Here is a 21,022-nt window from a genome sequence, read left to right on the forward strand (position 1 = left end):
GATCAAAAAGTAAATACAGGGAGCATGAAAGGCAGGTAGGCAGGTGGTCACAAACAAATCTTTTAACTCACCACTTTTGCATCAAGAGAACATGAAAGATACATGCAGAGACTAAAGGAGTAGGGACAGGAGGAACACTGTATCAGAAAGAGAGTACATAAAATGCCTGAGACATCAAAAGAAAAAACAGCAAGGAAGCACTAAGATTTAATGTTTAGGTCTAATGCACAAGAGGTTGGGAAAGATTTATCTTTGCAAAAAAAATTCTCTAAAGACCGCCTAAGAAAACATCAAATAACATAGGGAGTTAAAAGACATTTAAAACTGAGAATCAGTACCATTTTCTCTACTTCCACAACTGATTCTCAAGGTCCTTAAAAGAGGAGGCAGAGAGGGGAAGGGAAGGGGGGGGGGAGAAGAGGCAGAAAAGAAGGGGATCAGCGATGTAACCTTTGCCTTCAGGCTTCAGGGAGAAAGGGAGGATTGGGAAGATGGGAGGAGACCAAAAATCGTCCGTGTAGGAGTCATAATTGGGTTCCAATCTTGGCTCCATCACTATCTGTATAACCCGGAACTGATCACAGTTCTAGTTAGACCTGTGTAATTCCTGACCAGTACAAAGTTGTTAGAACTGGACTGCAGACTGTCGGTGAGCAGGGTTTCGCTCAGGAACCCTTCCCTGCCCAGAATATTCGATCATTAGTGGGACAACAATATCAACTGTCAGGTACTAGGGTCAGACCTTGTAATTTCCAAGGCCTAAGGGCCATTGAAGGAAAACAAGTATAGATCAACACTTTGAAAGTGCCCTGGAAACTCTTACACACACTTACTTTAAGGGGTCCCAGGAGTGATTCAGAGGAACATGTGCCTGCTATGCAAGCAAAAGACCAGGTCATCTCCCCCTTCTTCCCCATCCCTTCTGCCTCCCCATCCCTTTACCTTTCCCTCCACCTCTATAATTCCCCTCCCTGGAATAAGGCTGTGATAACACAAGCCTATGTAGCAAAAAAGCCACACAAACTTGTTTGCTCTGCTCTCTAGGACAGCCCCCTTTATGTGCAACAGTGCACAAACCCCACAGATGAAGTGTGCCCCCTCATGAGCACTGAGACCAAACATTTGAGCATTACAATCAAGTGCAAGAGCACCACAATCAGGTAGGATCCCTGGCGACTGCAAATGCAGCAAAGGAAGTAGGGAATAAAATTAATGCTTTAAAAAGTCTGCTAACAGGAGCTATTTCTGAGCAGACAGCCAGAGTAACCCCTGCGCACTACCGGGTGTGACCCAAAAACAAAAAACAAAAAAACAAAAAAAAAAAGTCTGGCTAACAAGAGTAACCCCTGAGTGCCGCTGGGTGTGGTCCAAAACCAATCAATCATCAATCAATTAAAAAAAAGAAAGATTAGCCAAAAGTGATAGCACAGTGGTGGGGTGTTTGCCTTGCACACTGCTGACCCAAGACAGAGCCAGGTTTGATCCCTGGTATACCATATGGTCCCCCCAATTTCAGGAGTGATTTTTGAGTGCAAAACCAGGAGTGATCCCTGAGCACTGTTGGGTGTGGCTCAAAATTACCAAACAAAAAAAGGTCTGGCCAATACTTATCAATATAAACCTTGTATATATTTAAGAAAGAAAAGCAATTTATACTTGGTGGTGCTAGGGGCTACTGCTAGCTCTGTGCGTAGGAGGATGTTCCTGGCAGTGCCAGGGATCAAATCCAAAGCCTGCACTCAGTCCGGGAGCATTTATTTTTGCATACTCTTACATTATATAAAAATAACCACAAGGGCCAGAGAGATGACACAAGAGGTGGAGTGCTTGCCTTGCATGTGGTCAACATGGGTTTGATTCCCAGCACACTATAGTGTCCCCGGAGAACTTCCAAGGTCAGAGCCTGGAGTAAACCCTGAGCATCATATCACTGGGTGTGACCCAGAAACAAAGCAAAGCAAAAAAAACCTGCAAGTAATTCAGCCTTTGGCTTTATTGGACTGACATGATTGGAGTGCATGGATACAGCGAGTGTTTACATACATAAACAGGAACAGTATTAAAATCAAACACACTTGAATGGCCAGAAAAATTAACTAGACATTTAAAGGTATAATCCACCCCAACAATTCTTTAAGGCAAATACTATCACCCTATTATAAACACAGGTTCAATGTTTTGAAGTTAGAGCTTTTTTAAAAGCCTGCAATAAACCGGGCGTATCAATGTGTCAATGCTAAAGCCTAACATGCATTGGGACCTGGGTCCTATCCATGGCACCACAAACATTCTCTTCTGGATCTTTCATCTGAAATTGCTTAAAATTTTTCTTTAAGGCCTTTGAGGAGATACAGATAATACACTAGGGAAGGCACTTAAACTTGCAAGCAGCCAATCCCCAGGTTTAATCCCCAGCACCCCAATGGTCCCTCTGAGTGCTGTCAGAAGTGATCTCTGAGCACAGAGCCAGTAATAAGCCCTTTTGAGTGCCCTCCAAAAAAAAAAAAAAAAAAAAAAAACAACTGCAAAAGTTCTCCAGCCCTCCAGAGACAGGAAGATGGCTTAAAGTGCCAGAATGCATTCATGGGAGCACCTGCAACCACTTCATGAGCACTAATAAAACAAAACTTGCAAGCTCGAGCACTACCGGTTATGATTCCAAAGCCAAATTTATACAAAATTTAATTAAAACATTCTTTGAATCTGCGCTGTCTAAAGTTGGCCAATAGTATCACAAACTAATTTGTGGAACAGTCCTGGGAAGCCAGGATGTTAACCAAGTCCAGAGACTGGGCTTGTCACCGCTGCTCACTCCTGACTATCCTACCTGACCCCATACACAACAACGATGAGTGAACATGTGTTATCAATGGTAGTAAAAGCATCAAAAGAAAGGATGCTTCTACTGTACTTTTGTCTCAATCCTGTGATTTCCTGTCCAAAATGCTAAACGATACACTGCCACAAACCAAAAGCAATCAAGATGCCCTTCAGTAGGTATGTATATAAATGAACTAGTACATCCAAGCAATGAACATTAGTCAGCACGAAGAAGAAGAAGAAGAAGAAGAAAAGAAGAAGAAGAAGAAGAAGAAGAAGAAGAAGAGAAAAGAAGAAGAAGAAGAAGAAAGAAGAAAAGAAGAAGAGGAGAGAGGAGAGAGGAGGAGGAGAGGAAGAGGAAGAAGAGGAGGAAGAGAAAGGAGAAGAAAAGAAGAAGAAGAAGAAGAAGAAGAAGAAGAAGAAGAAGAAGAAGAAGAAGAAAAGAAGAAGAAAAGAAGAAGAAAGAAGAAGAAAAGAAGAAGAAAGAAGAAGAAGAAGAAGAAGAAGAAGAAGAAGAAAGAAGAGAAGAAGAAGAAGAAAGAAGAAGAGAAAAGAAGAAGAGAAGAAGAAGAAGAAGAAGAAGAAGAAGAAGAAAAGAAGAAGAAGAAATGCGTTATCATCTGAAAAAGGCAGTGGGAGAAAATAAATTCATAATACTAAGTGAAAGATGTAATCTGTACAGACTGTTTGGCTTCAACTATATGGCACTCTGGAAAAGATAAACTGAACAGATAATAAAAAAAAAAAGATCAGTGGTTGCCAGAGATGGAGGAAGGAAGAAAAAAATAGAACCAAGAGGATGTTTAGGGCAAGTAAACTACTCTTGTGATATTAGAATGGTAGATACATGTCAACACAAAGCTAGATCCTAATGTTATCTACAGACTCTAGAGATGTGTCACATTAGACTTCTTGGCAAATGTGCTACTATTTGCTGATAATGGGGAGCACTACACAGGGTGGGCAGAGAGGGTATAAAGGAGAGAGCTCTGTAACTTATACCCAATTTTGTGCTGATATAACCTCCCCAAAATATTTAAGTCCTTTAAAATAGTTAATTTTATTTTTAATATCAGGGCTAGAAAGAGAGTTCAATGCCTATACTTTGTGTGCAGGAGGCACAGGTACCACCTGGTACCACATGATGTTCCTCAACCCAGAGCCAGGGGAGTGACCCTCAAGCACAGAGCCAAGAGTACTTCCCAAACACAACTGGGTATGGCCCTCAAACAAACAAATGGGAAAAAGAAGGTTACCAGGAAGTTAACAGGAAGGAGCAGAAGCAGGGAAGAAGAAACAGACAGCAGAACTGGACTACTAGAATGCTGATGGTACTTGTGAAAACCAACAAAACTATTCACCTGTTCAACACAACATTTCTATGTTTCTCAGCAAAGAATTAGCCTAGTGTAAACTTGAATTTTAATAATGTATCAACATTAACTCATCAATAACTTTACTATACAATGTATTAACATAGGGGCAGTTGCACTTCTGTTCACCGTGCCTCCCAAAACCATGACCCCGCTGCCACCAGTGCGCTGCTGCCCGTAAAGGAGCTGAGCCCTGTGGGGGTTGCCTGAGCCCCATGGGAAGAGGCTACAGCAGGAACTGATGACCCTCATGATGTCTGGTGACAAAGGAATTTCTGCCTTTCCTGAGTCAGACAACCTTTTCAAGTGGGTAGGAACCATCCATGGAGCTGCTGCCACAGTCTATGAGGACCTGAGGAATAAGCTTTCCCTGGAGTTCCCCAGCAGCTATCCTTACAACACACCCACAGTCAAGTTCCTCACACCCTGCTACCACTCCAATGTGGACACACATGGGAATATCTGCCTGGATATCCTGAAAGACAAGTGGTCCGCTCTCTACGATGTCAGGACCATCTTACTCTCCATCCAGAGCCTGCTAGGAGAACCCAACATCGACAGCCCTTTGAACATGCACGCAGCAGAGCTCTGGAAAAATCCTCCAGCCTTTAAGAAGTACCTGCAGGAAACCTTCTCGAAGCAGGTGTCTAGCCAAGAGCCCTGACAGAAGGACCATTTCTGCCCTGCTCCTCCTCTGTCTTCGTCTTTACTGTCCCTTCAGCTATTCCTTTTGTCATTCCCTGTCTTGGTCTCTCTGTCCTTGTGATGGTTATATTAAATAAATGTATTTGGGAGGGAAAAAAAACACAAAGTATTAACATAGGAAATTCAAAGTGGTCTAAAAAGCAAACTATAATTTTACAGTATTAACATTTCTGCTAAAATAAAATTGCACTGTGACGTGTTTAAGTGTGCATCATAATCTGATATCTGCATATTTAACATTACTTTCATTAGTGCAAGTATTTTTGTTTTGTTTTGGGGCCACACCTAGTGATAGGGCTTACTCTCCAGAAACTGGGGTGGGGGACCATATAGGATACCAGGGATAAAACCAGGTTAGTGCATGCAATCACCCTACCCATGGTACATCTCTCCAACTTTCTAGTAGTACTTATTTTAGTGCTGAATAAACTTGTTAGTCTGGCACCTATAGGTCAAACTTTACCTCTGGAAAGGAAAGCCTGGAAGAAAATAAAACTCACAAAAAGCAATAGGGCCAGTATACAGAAGAATAATAGTTTCTAGATAATACCAATAAAGCTCCTAGATACATCTAGGCCAGAAAATCATTTGCACTTTGAACTTATTACAGTTAAATTATTGAACTACTTATCTTTTTAAAAAAATAAAAAAAAGTTGGGCCGGCGGTGGCGCTGGAGGTAAGGTGCCCCTTGCCTGCCTAGCCTAGGACGGACCTCGGTTCGATCCCCCGGCGTCCCATATGGTCCCCAAAGAAGCCAGGAGCAACTTCTGAGCGCATAGCCAGGAGTAACCCATGAGCGTCACAGGGTGTGGCCCAAAAAAACCAAAAAAAAAAAAAAAAAAAAAAAAAGAGGGCCGAGAGATAGCATGGAGGTAAGGCATTTTCCTTGCAGGCAGAAGGCCCGTGGTTTGAATCCCAGCATCCCATATGGTCCCCCAAGCCTGTCAGGAGCCATTCTGAGTATAGAGTCAGGTAACCCCTGAGCACTGCCAGGTATGACCCAAAAACAAACAAACAAACAAACAAACAAAAGAAAAAAATGAGGGGCTGGACATGGCACAAGTGGTAAGGCGTCTGCCTTGCCTGCGCTAGCCTGGGACAGACTGTGGTTCAATCCCGGGTGACCCATATGGTACCCCAAGTCAGGAGCGATTTCTTTTTTTTTCCCCCTTGGTTTTTTGGGTCACACCTGATGCGCTCTGGGGTTACTCCCAGCTTTGGGCTCAAAAGACCATATGGGATGTGGGATTCGAACCACCATCTGTTCAAATCAGCTCGTGCAAGCAAATGTCTTACCACTATGCTATTTCCATGTGCTATCTCTCCGGTTCCATCCAGGAGCAATTTCTGAGCACATTGCCAGGAATAGCCCAAGCGTGACTGGGTATGACCCAAGGGGAAAAAAAAATTAGGGCCAGAGACATAGCATAGCTGTAAGGCATTTGCCTTGCAAGCAGCCGATCCAGGATGGACAGTGGTTCGAATCCTGGCATTCCATATGGTTCCCCCGTGCCTGCCAGGAACGATTTCTGAGCACAGAGCCAGGAGTAACCCAACGGCCACTGGGTGTGACCCAAAAAAAAGGAAAGGAAGGAAGGGAAGGAGGGAGGGAGAGGAAAGGGAAGGGAGGAGGGAGGGAGGGAGGGAGGGAGGGAGAGGAAGGAGGAGGGAGGAGGGGGAGGAAGGAAGGAAGGAAGGAAGGAAGAGGAAGGAAGGAAGGAAGGAAGGAAGGAAGAAGGAAGGAAGGAAGGAAGGAAGGAAGGAAGGAAGGAAGGAAGAAAAGGAAGGAAGGAAGGAAGAAGAGAAAGTAAAGATGTGCCAGAGAGGAAGTACAAGGGCTAAGGTGCCTTGCACTCACCTGACCCCACTTTGTTCCACTGAAAAGCAAATGGTCCCCCAAGTATGGCTAAGACTGATTCCTGTACAAAGATCTAGGAGTAAACCCTGAGCACCCAGATGTGGCCTGGCTCCATACTTGCCCCCTAAAAAAAAATTAAAAGGGAACTTAAAAAACACAAGTAAAGAGATGGGAACTGGTTTATAAGTGTAATACACGCATGTGTGAAGCCCTGGGTTGATCCCCAGCAGTGAAAAGAAGGTATAATTTCCATTTTTAAACATATGTGTGCTGGGGCCATAACAACAGCACATCATTCCATATAGTCCTCAGAGCTTGCCAGGAGTAATTTCTGAGCACAAAACCAGAAACCTCTGAGTACTACTGGGTGTGGCCAAAAGGCCAAAAGATGTGTGTGATAAAACATTACAAATCTTTAGTGATAGTCTGCATAAATATTTCATGGTAGTGAGGGGCATAGCACCGAGAAAGCTATGGCTACTTTTTTTTTTAAGCCATGGCTTCTTCATAGACATAGGAAAGGTGGCAGCATGCGAACAAAGGGCAGTGAAACTGCATTGCCCCAGCCTTTGCTTCTCCACATTTGGGCAGTTAGTGCCTCCAAGTGGCATACTTCTTATGATGCCATTGGTCAGTTTTAGACACACCACAAATATTCAAAGATATTTGTTTAAAAAAAAAAAAGATGTAACAATTTCATTTGAAAAATCCACTAAAAGAATGTTTTAGTCACTGGTGATTTAAAAAAGAAACTGAAGAATGCTTTACTTATTTCATATCTGCAGAATGTTTGTTTTGTTTTGTGAAAAAAACTCGGTGGCTCTTAAGATTCCTCCTGGCTCTGCACTCAGAAATTATTCCTGGCAAGCCTGGGGGACCATAATATGGGATGATGGGCATCAAACCTGGGTCAGCATGTGCAAGGCAAATGCCCTCCCCACTGTGCTATCACTCCACCCCTATCTTCAGAATTTTAAAAAGTTGTAGTTCGAAAACATACAGAATAAGGGATCTACCAACACTATTACATAAACAATTCTATTTGGGTTTTTGGAACATTTTAATTATTTTTATTAATTATTGCTCATAGTTAACCTGAAATGTATAATCCTCATTTCTAAGAAAAGAATATTTAGGTCAATGGCCAAGCTATATTTAGATTTATTTAAAACTGCTTCTGAACTTACAGCTTGCTTCCTGGCCTACTCAGTTAGCTCAGGCTTCACAAATAGCCTCCTTTAGCCAGAATAAAAATTCTGAACATCTGACCTTAACAAAAGCTTAATTAGGCTAAGCATATAAAAGATATGGTAGGGGGGGGTTCAGAACACATGCTTTTTGAGTATAGGAGGCAGGGTCAATCCCCAGCACCATACAGTCCAATCCCCAGCACCATACAGTCTCCTGAGTACTGTCAGGCTCACAGGCACTGAGTCAAGAAGTGGGCCCTCAGGTCAGAGATAGCACAGCAATAGGGCGTTTGCCTTGCAAGCAGCTGATCCAGGACAGATAGTGGTTCGAATCCCAGCATCCCATATGTCCCCTGAGCCTGCCAGGACCGATTTCTGAGCACAGAGCCAGGAGTAACCCCTGAGTGCCACAAGGGTGTCCCAAAAAACAAACAAAAAGTGGGCTCTGAATCCTGTGGGCAGCCGAGACACAAATAAGATAAGGATTTAATAAAACTCCTTTAAAGTAAGTTTCTTATACACCTGAACTTGTCATTTCCAGTTTGGTTGTACCCCCAATACAAGATTCTACCCACTCAGCACATCACGACTATCCCTTACAGTTAGAATGTAAAATGACTTTCTGGCTTAGGGAGTCTTGGGGAGGGAGTGTCACTGGTTTTCATTCATACCCCATGGTGTTCAGTATCCACTAAGCCAGTACTTGGAAACCATGTAAATACATATTTTGCATTCCCCAAGAGTTGATTTTTGTTAAGTCCTATAAGGTACGTGTGACTCACATCTCATCTTCGCATCACTCTGCCTCATTAAACTCTCTTAAAATATCAAGCTTTGAGGCCAGAGAGATAGCATGGAGGTAAAGCATTTTGTCTTGCAGTAGAAGACGGTGTTCGAATCCGCATCCCATATGGTCCCCCGAGCCTATCAGGAGAGATTTCTGTGCGTACAGCCAAGAGTAGCCCTGAGCACTGCCAGGTGTGACGACCCCCCCCCCACCCAAAAAAATCAAGCTTTGACTAGGAGATTTTGTACTGCTGTTCCACTGCAGCCAAAAATTCCCCATGCTTTTGGTCTTATATTTCGTTTTCCAATGCAAACTCACCTTTGAAAGGCCTTTCCCAAGACATCAGAAATGTCAAATGTCTCTTCTCTCACCCACACCCATTAATCTCCATTTAAAAAAAAAATATCTAAAATTACCTCCTTTACTTATTTATGTGCTTAGTTTGCCTACTTCACAAATGTACGACATCAGGACTCTTGTGATCACTGTGTCCACAGGATCTAGAAAATACCAAAGTAACACTTAGTATCAGTTAAAGAAATGAAAACTCATTTAATATTTGTTAATAAAAAAGACATTTTGAGACCTAGAGTAGTACAGTGGGTAAGGCATTTGCCTTGCACAAGGCCAGCTAGCCTTGATCCCTGGCACCACATATGGTCCCCCAGAACACTGCCATGGATGATTCTTAAGTGCAGAGCCAGAAATAACCCTTGAACACTACCAGGTGTGGCCCAAAGCAAAACAAAACAAAGACATTGTTCTGGATCCTCTGGATAAGAAGTCTCGACCCTGGCTGGAGAAATAACTCAATGGGATGGATCACATACTTAGAATGCAGGCAACCCAGGATTGATTGCTGGCCAGGATGATCCCAGGCAATGCCCTCCCCTAAAATATAGTTTCATGCATTTCAAAGTACAATGACATTTAAGAAAAAAACTTAAGTTTTTTTTTTTTGCTTTTTGAGCCACACCCTGTGATGTTCAGGGGTTATTCTTGGCTATGTGCTCAGAAACACTCCATGGCTGGGGCACCATATGGACACCAGGATCAAACCAAGGTCCATTCTGGACCAGCCACATACAAGGTGAACACCCCACTGCTGTGCTATCGCTCCCAGCCCCGGATATTTGTTTTTTATTACTTTTAGCTACATTTCTTTTACCTGTTAGTAATTTCCACACTACCATAAAGTTTTAAAGACAAAACACTCCTAGTATTTATACTTTTCTTCAGCACTGACTTTATCTACAAAAGTGTCATAAACTTCTGATAATGTATACTTATACAAACTTGTGAAATCCTTTTTTGTTGCTGTTGTTTGCATCTGAGCCACAACATTAATGTTCATTCCTGGTTGGGCTTAGAGACCATACGTGGTGCCGGGATCAAACCCGAGTTGGGCACTCATAAGGTAAGTCCACTGTACTATTTCTCAGTTCTAAATAAATCATTCTTTTCAAAATAGCAATTAACTAGGGCCAGACAGGTGGCCTAGAGGTATAGGTGTCTGCCTTGCAAGGCTAGCGTAAGACGGGGTTCGATCCCCCAGCATCCCATATGGTTCCCCCCAAGCCAGGGGTGATTTCTGAGTGCACAGCCAGAAGTAATCCCCGAGCGTCAAATAGGTGTGACCCAAAAAACGGGAAAAAAAAGCAACTACTGAACGACATGCAATGCTAAACCACATTCTAGCTTAAATATAGCTCAGAAGCTATTAATGTAAACAAATACTGTCAATTTATAATTTGTCTTACTCAAAATATACAAAAATCAAGTAAGTCAGGCACTGCCTACATTTTACTTTTTTTTTTTTTTTTTTGGTTTTTTTCGGGCCACACCCGTTAGATGCTCAGGGGTTACTCTGGCTAAGTGCTCAGAAATTGCCCCTGGCTTGGGGGGACCATATGTGAGCGGGGGGATCGAACCGTGGTTTTTTTCCTTGGCTAGCGCTTGCAAGGCAGACACCTCACCTCTAGCACCACCTCGCCGGCCCCCTACATTTTACTTTTAAGAAGGCAAATAAGGCTGCTCCTTCCAACAAAAATCCAAAGTTTTCGATGGAATAATAAGCAGCTGTTTTTAAGAAGGCAAATAAGGCTGCTCCTTCCCAACAAAAATCCAAAGTTTTCGATGGAATAATAAGCAGCTGTTTAGGAAGAATAAAGTCATAAAATTTGCTTATACATGAGGAATATGGAGTATTATGCTGAGCAAAATGAGTCAGAGGAAAAGGGATAGATACAGAATGATCACACTCATTTGTGTGATATAAAAAAAATCATGTTTTTTTGTTGTTTTTTTTTTAATGCTCAGGGGCTATTCCTAGCTTTGCTCAAGGGGGGGGGGGTCATGTGGGATGCCCGTGACCGAACTCAGGTCGAGTGCGTGCAAGGCAAGTGCCCTACCCGCTGTTCTATCACTCCGGCCCAAAAAAATCATGGTATTAAGGCAAGAGAGATAGCACAGCAGTAGGGCATTTGCCTTGCAACCAGCTGATCCAGGACAGAAGGTGTTTGGAAACCTAGCATCCCATATAGTCCCCCATGCCTACCAGGAGCAATTTCTGAGCACAGAGCCAGGAGTAAAACTGAGCACCACCAGGTGTGACCCAAAAACAACCCCCCTCCCCCAAAGAAATTATGGTATTGAGGAGAGAGAAAGAATGAGAGAGAGAAAGAATAAGAAAGGAAGAGAGAAGGGGCCGGGGTGGCGCTGGAGGTAAGGTGCCTGCCTTACAAGCGCTAGCCAAGGAACGGACAGCGTTCGATCCCCGGCGTCCCATATGGTTCCCCCAAGCCAGGACGATTTCTGAGCACATAGCCAGGAGTAACCCCTGAGCGTCAAACGGGTGTGGCCCAAAAACCAAAAAAAAAAAAAAAAAAAAAAAAAAAAAAAAAAAAAAAAGAAAGGAAGAGAGAAGAAAAATGTCAGAGGCAAGTAAGGAGAGGGGGGAAACTGGGGACATTGGTGGCAGGAAATGTGCGCTGGTGAAGGGTGTTTGACATTATATGACTGAAACTCAATCATGAACAACTCAGTAATTGTGTAATCTCAAGGTGATTCAATTAAAGAATTTATTTTGGGGCCGGAGAGATAGCATGGAGGTAAGGCGTTTGCCTTTCATGCAGGAGGTCATCGGTTCGAATCCCGGCGCCCCATATGGTCCCCTGTGCCTGCCAGGAGCAATTTCTGAGCCTGGAGCCAGGATAACCCCTGAGCACTGCCAGGTGTGACCCAAAAACCAAAAAAAAAAAAAAAAAAAAAAAAAGAATTTATTTTAGAAATCTAGTGTTTTTTTCATGTTATAAAAATCACGACCATTTTGAAGTTATCTTTGTTTTCAGAAAATTAAATGCTTTCTATATATACTGATTTAAAATTATGTTCTAGATGAGTCAAATGATCTATATGTAATAGTAATAAATTATGTCATATGTGGGAAGGTATAAATAAGAAAAATATTTATAGTTAAAGTAGTTTCAGATTCATCTATGGGTTTTAAAAAAAAGACTTTATTGTAATAATGCCATGCCCAGAGACAATAGAGATGAGGGCAGGAAGATGGGCTCACAATATGAAGCTTACCACACAGAGTAATGAGTGCAGTTAGAGAAATAACTACACTAACAACTATCATGACAATGGTAGTGATTGAGAGTAAAATGCTATCGAATATAGGCAAGAGGTGGGGGGAGGAGGAAGATGGAGGGCAATGGTGGTGGGTTGTACTGATAAAGAGGGGGCATTCTCTTTTTTTTTTTTTTTTTTTGGTTTTTTGGGCCACACCCTTTTGACACTCAGGGGTTACTCCTGGCTATGCACTCAGAAATCGCTCCTGGCTTGGGGGGGACCTTATGGGATGCCGGGGAATCGAACCGCGGTCCATCCTACACTAGCGCTTGCAAGGCAGACACCTTACCTCTAGCGCCACCTTCCCGGCCCCAGGGGTATTCTTTTTATGAGTGAAACCCAACTACAAACATGTTGTAATCATGGTGCTTAAATATATTATTTAAATAAATAAATAAATAAGTTTCACCAAATTCTAAACAAATACTAAGTTCTTTTTTTTTTTTTTGGGGGGGGGGTGTCACACCCGGTGGTGCTCAGGGGTTTACTCCTGGCTTTGCGTCAGAATCGCTCCTGGCAGGCTCGGGATGCCAGGATTCAAACCACCGTCTGTCCTGGATTGGCTGTGGGCAAAGCAAACACCCTACGCTGTGCTATCTCTCTGGCCCCCAACTAAGTTCTTTTTTTAATCCAGTTACTTCAAAATCCAAAATTTGGAGGCCGAAGCAGCACTAGAGGTAATGTGTCTGCCTTGCAAGCGCTAGCTAGCCTAGGACAGACCTCGGTTCTGTCCCCACCCCCTCACCCCCCACCCCCGGCATCCATATGATCCCCCAAACCCCCCCCCCCCAGCAAGCCAGGAGTGATTTCAGAGCACATAGGGCAGGCGTAACCGGAGAGTCGCCAGTGTGGCCAAAAAAAAAAAAAAAATTCTAAAATTTGTTTCCTGATTTATACTTAAACACTCAATCAGAACTTAATCTCATAATTTTTCTCCTGTTAAAGGAGTTTCTTTGGGGGGGTGAGGAGGAACACACCCAGCAATGCAAAGAGGTACTCCTGGCAGAGAGTACCCCTGTACTCAGGGATCACTCTTGTCAGGTCTCAGAGACCATATGCGATATGTGGGGCTCAAAGTCAGTTAGTCATATAAAGGCAAAAGCCCTCCCTGCTGTACCATCAGTCCAGCCCTGAGAGGTGTTTCTTTCTCTTCTGCTTTCAATATGCATTTTTGTTTCTAAAAAATAAAGGAAGAAAACAAGAGCAAAAGAAGGGGGAGTCATAGGGGTGGGCTGGCTTATAGCACAGCAGAAGAGGAACCCACTTTCCACCACCAACTCTGCCCCTCATGAGATCTCAGCAGTGTACAATAATCACTGGTGTGCTGCAACCAATCTGAGCAATGCAGTTCAGGGTCAGACCCTGCAAACTCATGTAATTACAGGAACCATAGTACAACTCCCAGAGAATACATCGCCTAAACACTCAAGAGCACTGGGATTAAAGAGCATAATGTCCCCACATCTCAACAAGTACCAAAGCCCAATACGTGGGCCCGGAGAGATAGCACAGCAGTGTTTGCCTTGCAAGCAGCTGATCCAGGACCTAAGGTGGTTGGTTCGAATCCCGGTGTCCCATATGGTCCCCCGTGCCTGCCAGGAGCTATTTCTGAGCAGACAGCCAGGAGTAACCCCTGAGCACCGCCGGGTGTGGCCCAAAAAAAAAAAAAAAAAAAAAAAAAAAAAAAACCAAAGCCCAATACGTGAGATCCCCAGAGAACACTATGGCTGCTTAAATAAGGAAGTAAGGGGCTGGAGATATATTATGGGGAAGGCACTTGCCTTGCATGCAGCCAATCAGGTTCCATCCCACTATCCTATATAGTCTCCCAAACCCGCCAGGAATGATTCCTGAGCAAAGAGCCAGTAGTAGTAACCACTGAGCATTGCCAGGGAAATGTGTGTGTGTGTGGGGGGGGGGGGGGGGGGGGGGGAAGATGACAATGTGGCCAAGTACAAGTGACTTTCTGCCACTTCAACAATCAAAAATGGGGAGAGGAATCACTCAGTCACTACCGGGGTCAGGGATTCGCTTAACAGAAGCAATAAGTGTGAATACTAATTATTCTTACATATGAGGCTGCAGTTCCACCATCCCTGGCACTGCAAAATAAAATCATTACCTTAAAAAAACAGTCAAGCATGGGCCGAAGCAATGGCACAGTGGTAGGGTGTTTGTCTTGCATGTGGCTGACCCAGGACAGACCTTGGGTCGATCCCCTGGGATCCCACCTGATCCCCCAAGCCAGGAGAGCGATTTCTGAGCTCATAGCCAGGAGTAACCACTGAGCATCACCAAGTGTGGTCCAAAATTTAAAAATAAATAATTAAAAGTCAATCATGCATATTTATTTCTGAATCTACTTAGATTTTAATAAATCTAATTCAATTAGAAATTGACAAACTTGGGGCTGGAGTAGCAAGGAGTATAAGGCATTTACCTTGCATACAGAAGGTCAGTGGTTCAAATCCCGCATCCATACAGTCCCCTGAGCCTGCCAAGAGCAATTTCAGAGCGCAGAGCCAACCTGAATGCTTCTGGGTGTGTCCCAAAAACCAAAAACCAAAAGGTAACCAATTTTCTGCCTGCAAGATGATAAGAATATACAACAGAGTTTGCATTGATTGCTTAGAGTAACGTCCTCCAAGAAATGGTCCAACATTGCTAGGGAAGCTCCCATTCTTCGACAAATAATTTACCAGAAAAATCATGGGAAAGAGATCCATAGATTATAAAACAATATACATATTTCATTTGTTTCTTTTGGATGGGCAGTCAGTGCTCAAGGGCTACTCATGGCTCTGTGCTCAGGATTCCCTCTAGGATGTAATGCCAAGGTTGACCACATGCAAAACATCTTACCCTTACACACCTTATTTGTTTCTTCCTTTGTTGGGGGACGGGGTGGGAAGAAGGAGGCTGACAGAGATAAAACCCACAGTTTCATGCATGAGCTAAGTGCTCCACATAGATATACCCCCAGGCCCTTGACTCTGAACATTTTTTAAAATACATTTGTAGATAATGGGGAAATTTAAACACTAAGTATCATATTAGAATATTCCCCATTAATAAAAAGTGGGTTTTTCCATTCAAACATGAAGTTGAGGGCTGGAGCGGTGGCACAAGCTCGGTAGGGCGCTGGCCTTGCACACGCTAACCTAGGACAGACCAAGGTTCGATTCCCCAGCGTCCCAATCTGGTCCTCCAAGCCAGGAGCGGTTTCTGAACACATAGCCAGGAGTAATCCCAGAGCGTCACCGTGGTGTAGCCCAAAACCCAAAAAAAAATGAAGTTGAGGGGCCAGAGCAATAGAATTATAGGTAGAGCATTTGCCTTGCATGCAGCCAACCTAGATTCAATCCCATATGGTGCCAGTGTGATTCTTGAGCATCACCAGGTATGCCCCAAAACCAAAAAAATAATAAATAAAATGAAGTTGAGGGCCAGAGCAATAGTACAGATACCTCCGTAAGGTGGTTGCCTTGCAATGCAACCAACCCTGAATCAATACCTGACACTACACAGCCTGCCCCATTCCAGATAAATCATTCCAGATAAAATGAAGCTGTGTGTTGGGGCCAAAGAGAATGTACAGCAGGTAAGGCCCTTGTCTTGGATGCATATGACTCAGGTTCAGACCCATCATGCATATGGTCGCTCAGCAACTGCCAGGAATGATGCCTGTAATATGGCCCACACTCTCACAGCCCTTTGGACTGTGCCCCAAAAACAAGCAACAAAAAGTGTGGGATTGGAGGAACAATATGGGATACACTTGCTTACACATGGCACCCCTTCAAGCCTGCCAAACATGAAGTTTGACTAAGAAACTGAATTTTTTTGTTGCTGCAATACTTAAGGGGCTCTGTGCTCTGAGTTTGATTTGTGATACCAGAGATACAACTGGGGTCAGCTGCCTGTATGGCAAGTGCCTCAACCCCTGTTCTACCTCTCTGCCCAAAAAACTAAAGCTGGTTTTATTTGTTTGTTTGTTTGCTTGTTTTGGGAGGGTTGTGTTTTGGCCCACATCTGATGGTGGGAGGGGGAATGGGGGACACTCCTGGCAGTGCTCATGAAAAGCATGCTTCCAGGTCTCTGGTCCAAGAAACTGAAATTCTGTAAGGCTAGAATCCAGAAAGGAAACAAAAGTTAATGCAGCTGACTGAATTAGCCTCCCGGAACTGAAACATAAATTGAGATGGCAACCACAGGAAAGGAATAACTTTGAGCTTGTTTGCCAGCCAACCAGTGATACAAGCTCTATAAATAGGCCATGAGTGATAATGGCCACTCAAATCGCTTCAAGTGGCAGATACTACCACTAATGATATGTATCTAGCACAGCAACATGGTTGTGAACAAACCAGCATCATGTAAGGAGCCAAGGAAGCTACCAAATGTAAAGAATGCACCATGACAAATGGGGCCTCTCTAAGTACTCAAAAGCACTGTCAATATAAATCAAGAAGAATTCCAGGGCCAAATTCTGGGAGATAGTACAGCAGGTAAGGTACATTTAGGGGCCAAATTCTGGATGACAGTACAGCAGAGGTAAGGTACATGCCTTGCATGTGGCCAACCTGAATTCTCCAGCAGTCCATATGATTCCCTGCGCCCCACCAGGAGTGATATCTGAGTGCAGAGCCAGGAGTTACTTCTGAGCATCACCAAGTATGGTCCCAAAACAAACCAAAAAGAATTAAAATTAAAAAAAAATGTAAAGCACAAATTTCTAGATTTCCTTCAAGATTTCAAGATGTGCATTTTTTATTTCCCTGTCGCTGAAGATAGTTCACATCAGGACCAAAACAATAGTATAGCGGGTAAAGGATGTTATGTACCTTGCATGTGACAGACCTGAATTTGATTGCTGGCATCACATGTATGCCTTCCCCAGCCCACCAGGAGTGATTCGTGAATGTAGAGCCAGGAGTTACCCCTAAGGTTTTGGTGTGGACTCAAAACCCTAAAGATAGTTCACATAAAAATTGGGGCACAAGTGATAGCACAGCGGTAGGGCATTTGCCTTGCACACTCCTACTGGGACCGACCTGGTTCAATCCTCGCCATCCCATATGGCCCGAGTGCCAGGAGCAATTTCTGAGCACAGAGCCAGGAGTAATCCCTGGTGCAACTGGGTGTGGCCCAAAGAAAACAAACAAACAGGGGTCTGCAATAGCACAGCGGTAGGGTATTTGCCTTGCACACTGCCGACAGGATGTACCGGTTCGATCCCAGAGTCCCATATGGTTCCCCGAGCCAGGAGCAATTTCTAAGCTCATAGCCAGGAGTAACCCCTGAGTGTCACAGGGAGTGCTCTTCCCCCCCCCCCAAAAAAAAAACAAACAGAAAAAAGAATTGCCACATGTTGAGACCTGAGGTTCCCAAAACAAACACTGCCAAAACCTACCCACTGTTCATGACATAGCAATTGTTTAGTAGACTGCAGTGGAGCAAAACAATGACAAATCCTAGATGATAAAAGTATTGATTTAGGAAAAAAATAAAACTGTATAGTTATGCTAGATTCCAGAGGACAGACAAGATGCTGCTTAAAATCTTAACTACATGATCTTTTGAACTTAATACAGAAAGAAAATTAGTCCTGTTTTCTTTAGTTTAATCCACACCCAACTCCCCAGTTTCCAAAGATACCATCCTCTAAGTATAAAGCATCTAACAAAGTAACTTCTGGAAATCATTAGATGCTATGTTCTGCTTGGCTTTTTTTAATCAGCAACTCAGTAAAATGTAACTTCTGATCCCTTTGGCCAGTATCCTGTTTCCCTCCCACTTTGTGAATGAATACAGAAATTTCTGGATTACATAAACACATTCCTGGGAATGGTGTTAGAGGTTTAATAGATCAATCAAAGCTACTTTGCTTTCCAGACACTTTCATTCCAGATAGGGGGATAAATTTTGCAAATGAACAGGCAGTACAAAATGATGAACACCTAAGTCACCCAATCATTTTCTCCTACCTTAAAAAAACCATTGAACTGGGGCCGGAGAGATAGCATGGAGGTAAGGCGTTTGCCTTTCATGCAGGAGGTCATCGGTTCGAATCCCGGCGCCCCATATGGTCCCCTGTGCCTGCCAGGAGCAATTTCTGAGCCTGGAGCCAGGAATAACCCCTGAGCACTGCCAGGTGTGACCCAAAAACCAAAAAAAAAAAAAAAAAAAACTAAAAAAAAAACATTGAACTGGGGCCAGAGTGGTGGCACGCAGAAGAGCATTTGCCTTGTACACGCTAACCATGGACGGACTGTGATTCGATCCCATGGCGTCCTCTATGGTCCCCCAAGCCAGGAGCCATTTCTGAGCGCGTACCCAGGCATAACCCCTGAGCTTCACCAGGTGTGCCCCCCCAAAAAACAACAACAACAACAACAACAACAACAACAAAAAGAAACCATTGAGCTGGGGCCAGAGCACAGCAGTAGGACGTTTGCCTTGCACAGAGCCAACCCAGGATGAACCTGGGTTCAATCCACAGCATCCCATATGGTTCCCCCGAGACTTCCAGGAGTAACCCCTGAGTACTACTGCCAGGTGTGGCCCCCCAAACAAAACAAAACAAAAAAACCCAATGCACTGGCTAGAGCCATCTAAACTGGCTGAGCATAAGTACTGCATACAGGCAGCTCGGGTTTAAACCCACAGCACTGCATGGACCCCCAAGGACCGTCACTAGGAGCAAACCCCAAAAACAGATGCAGGAACAACCTGACCACCACTGCTGGGTATGGCCCCAAAACTAAGAAAAATATTGCTTTTCAATATCTTGTTTCAAGTTATTTTTTAAAGGAAAAGACACTCCATAGCACAGTTATTTCATTATACAGTACTTTCTTCTCCAAGAATCTACTTTTCTTTAAATTTTAGAGCAGGAAAAAGATTCCGAAATCACCTTTTTCCCTAAATTTGACTTATTTGGATACAATGAGCTTTTCAATCTGACAAGATATATTCTCATGCAAGTTCCACAAAGAGATATCTACTTCATATTAAGCATCTTTTCATGAGAAAATACTCATCCATATGATTTTATAATAGAATAAAGTCAAGCTAGAGATAGTGCCTTGCATGCACCCAACCTAGACTTGATACTTAAGCACTGCACATGGTCTCCTGAGCATTTCCAGGGGTGAGCCCTGAGCACAGAGCTAAGGGCAAGCCCTAAGTACAGAGCCAGGTGTAAGCCCTTAGCACCACCAGATGTGACCCCCAAACAAAACAATCATAACTAGTTAAAGTCAGGTTACTGATTTATACCATCTCTCCATCCACAGACTGTTCAGCAACAATTTGACAGAAGAAGGAGGTTCCTGGCTAAAGAGAGAGCTCAGAAGACTGGAGCATATGCTTTGTGGGAAGCAACTGTGGGAAGTTCAGGGTACAAGCCCCAGCAAGGCATAATCCCCATGCACCTATGGAAAGACCCCCAAGCACTGAGATAGGAATAACCCCCAAGAAACATTAGTATAGTCCTCCCACCTCCAAAACTAGGATCCTTTCTGAAGACAGGAAAGGTAATAGAAACAAACAAAAAATACGACTGTACAACTATATTTTAGAGCTACAAATTCTGAATAAGACAGTTAAACCTGAGTCATGTTGGCCATTTTACAGAATTTTAGAATCACATTTACTATGGTCAGCTGCTGCTAAGGTCATGATAAACAGACATAACGTACAACAGATATTTCACTCCCGGCAGTTCAGGAGCATCGAAGAGAATAAATGGAGGAAGATTTTGCTTCACCCCACTCCTTGCCATTACCACAAAGACCTGGAGGCTGAGTGTGAAAACTGATTGAACATCAATCCCACTTTTGTTGAGAGAAACTGCCCACACAGAAGCCGACAGAATAGCTTCTCTCAAGTTCAACTGCGGGCCATACATACACAAGCAAAGTGTGCAAAAATCAAAGATAAGGGCCCGGAGAAATAGCACAGCAGCGTTTGCCTTGCAAGCAGCCGATCCAGGACCAAAGGTGGTTAGTTCGAATCCCCGTGTCCCAAATGGTCCCCTGTGCCTGCCAGGAGCTATTTCTGAGCAGACAGCCAGGAGTAACCCCTGAGCACCACCGGGTGTGACCCAAAAACCAAAAAAAAAAAAAAAAAATCAAAGACTAGAAGGGCATACAAGAGTTTTGTGACAATAGTCAAATTTTAATTTAAGTCTGTAATTGCATACTACAGAAAACTATCAAATTAATATGATGATCAAGAGTCAACCAAAAAGAAAGAGGGCCAGCACTATTTCTACTCACTGAAAGCACAGAGAAAATGCTCTCAAAAGTCGGGGATATGTCTCATTAGTAGAGTGCATTCCTTATTTGCAACAAGGTCTGGGTTCAAGATATTTCTATAATTTCAAAAGAGGTGCCAAGCTCGTTGTTCCTATTCCTCCTGAAGTTGTTTCTACTAAAAGAAGGAAATTAGCAGTTCCAACAGACTGTGGTACCTTCAAAATCTGGACTTACCTTAATGTACCCTTCCCATTCCTTCTGAATTTACAGCACGAGCTTAAAATAAGCACTTAAATAACTGTTAAGTCATTAGCTAGAATTATACATGTGAGAATCCATCTCAGGGCCCAGAGAGATAGCACAGCGGCGTTTGCCTTGCAAGCAGCCGATC

The 21,022-nt window shown here is 43.5% G+C and overlaps 2 protein-coding genes and 1 pseudogene across 3 annotated transcripts in view; 2 read left to right on the forward strand and 1 right to left on the reverse strand.

Annotated features, from left to right (window-relative positions):
* ATP5F1A (ATP synthase F1 subunit alpha) overlaps positions 1-21,022 on the forward strand; it is a 521,274-nt gene that overhangs the window by 428,725 nt on the left and 71,527 nt on the right. The gene's annotated exons all lie outside the window — the stretch shown is intronic.
* Positions 1-21,022, reverse strand: part of ARK2N (arkadia (RNF111) N-terminal like PKA signaling regulator 2N) — a 91,259-nt gene that overhangs the window by 65,274 nt on the left and 4,963 nt on the right. The window lies entirely within an intron of this gene.
* Positions 25-4,857, forward strand: LOC126020231 (ubiquitin-conjugating enzyme E2 C-like; annotated as a pseudogene).

Source organism: Suncus etruscus, chromosome 10 (genome assembly GCF_024139225.1).
Source record: "Suncus etruscus isolate mSunEtr1 chromosome 10, mSunEtr1.pri.cur, whole genome shotgun sequence".
NCBI lineage: Eukaryota > Metazoa > Chordata > Mammalia > Eulipotyphla > Soricidae > Suncus > Suncus etruscus.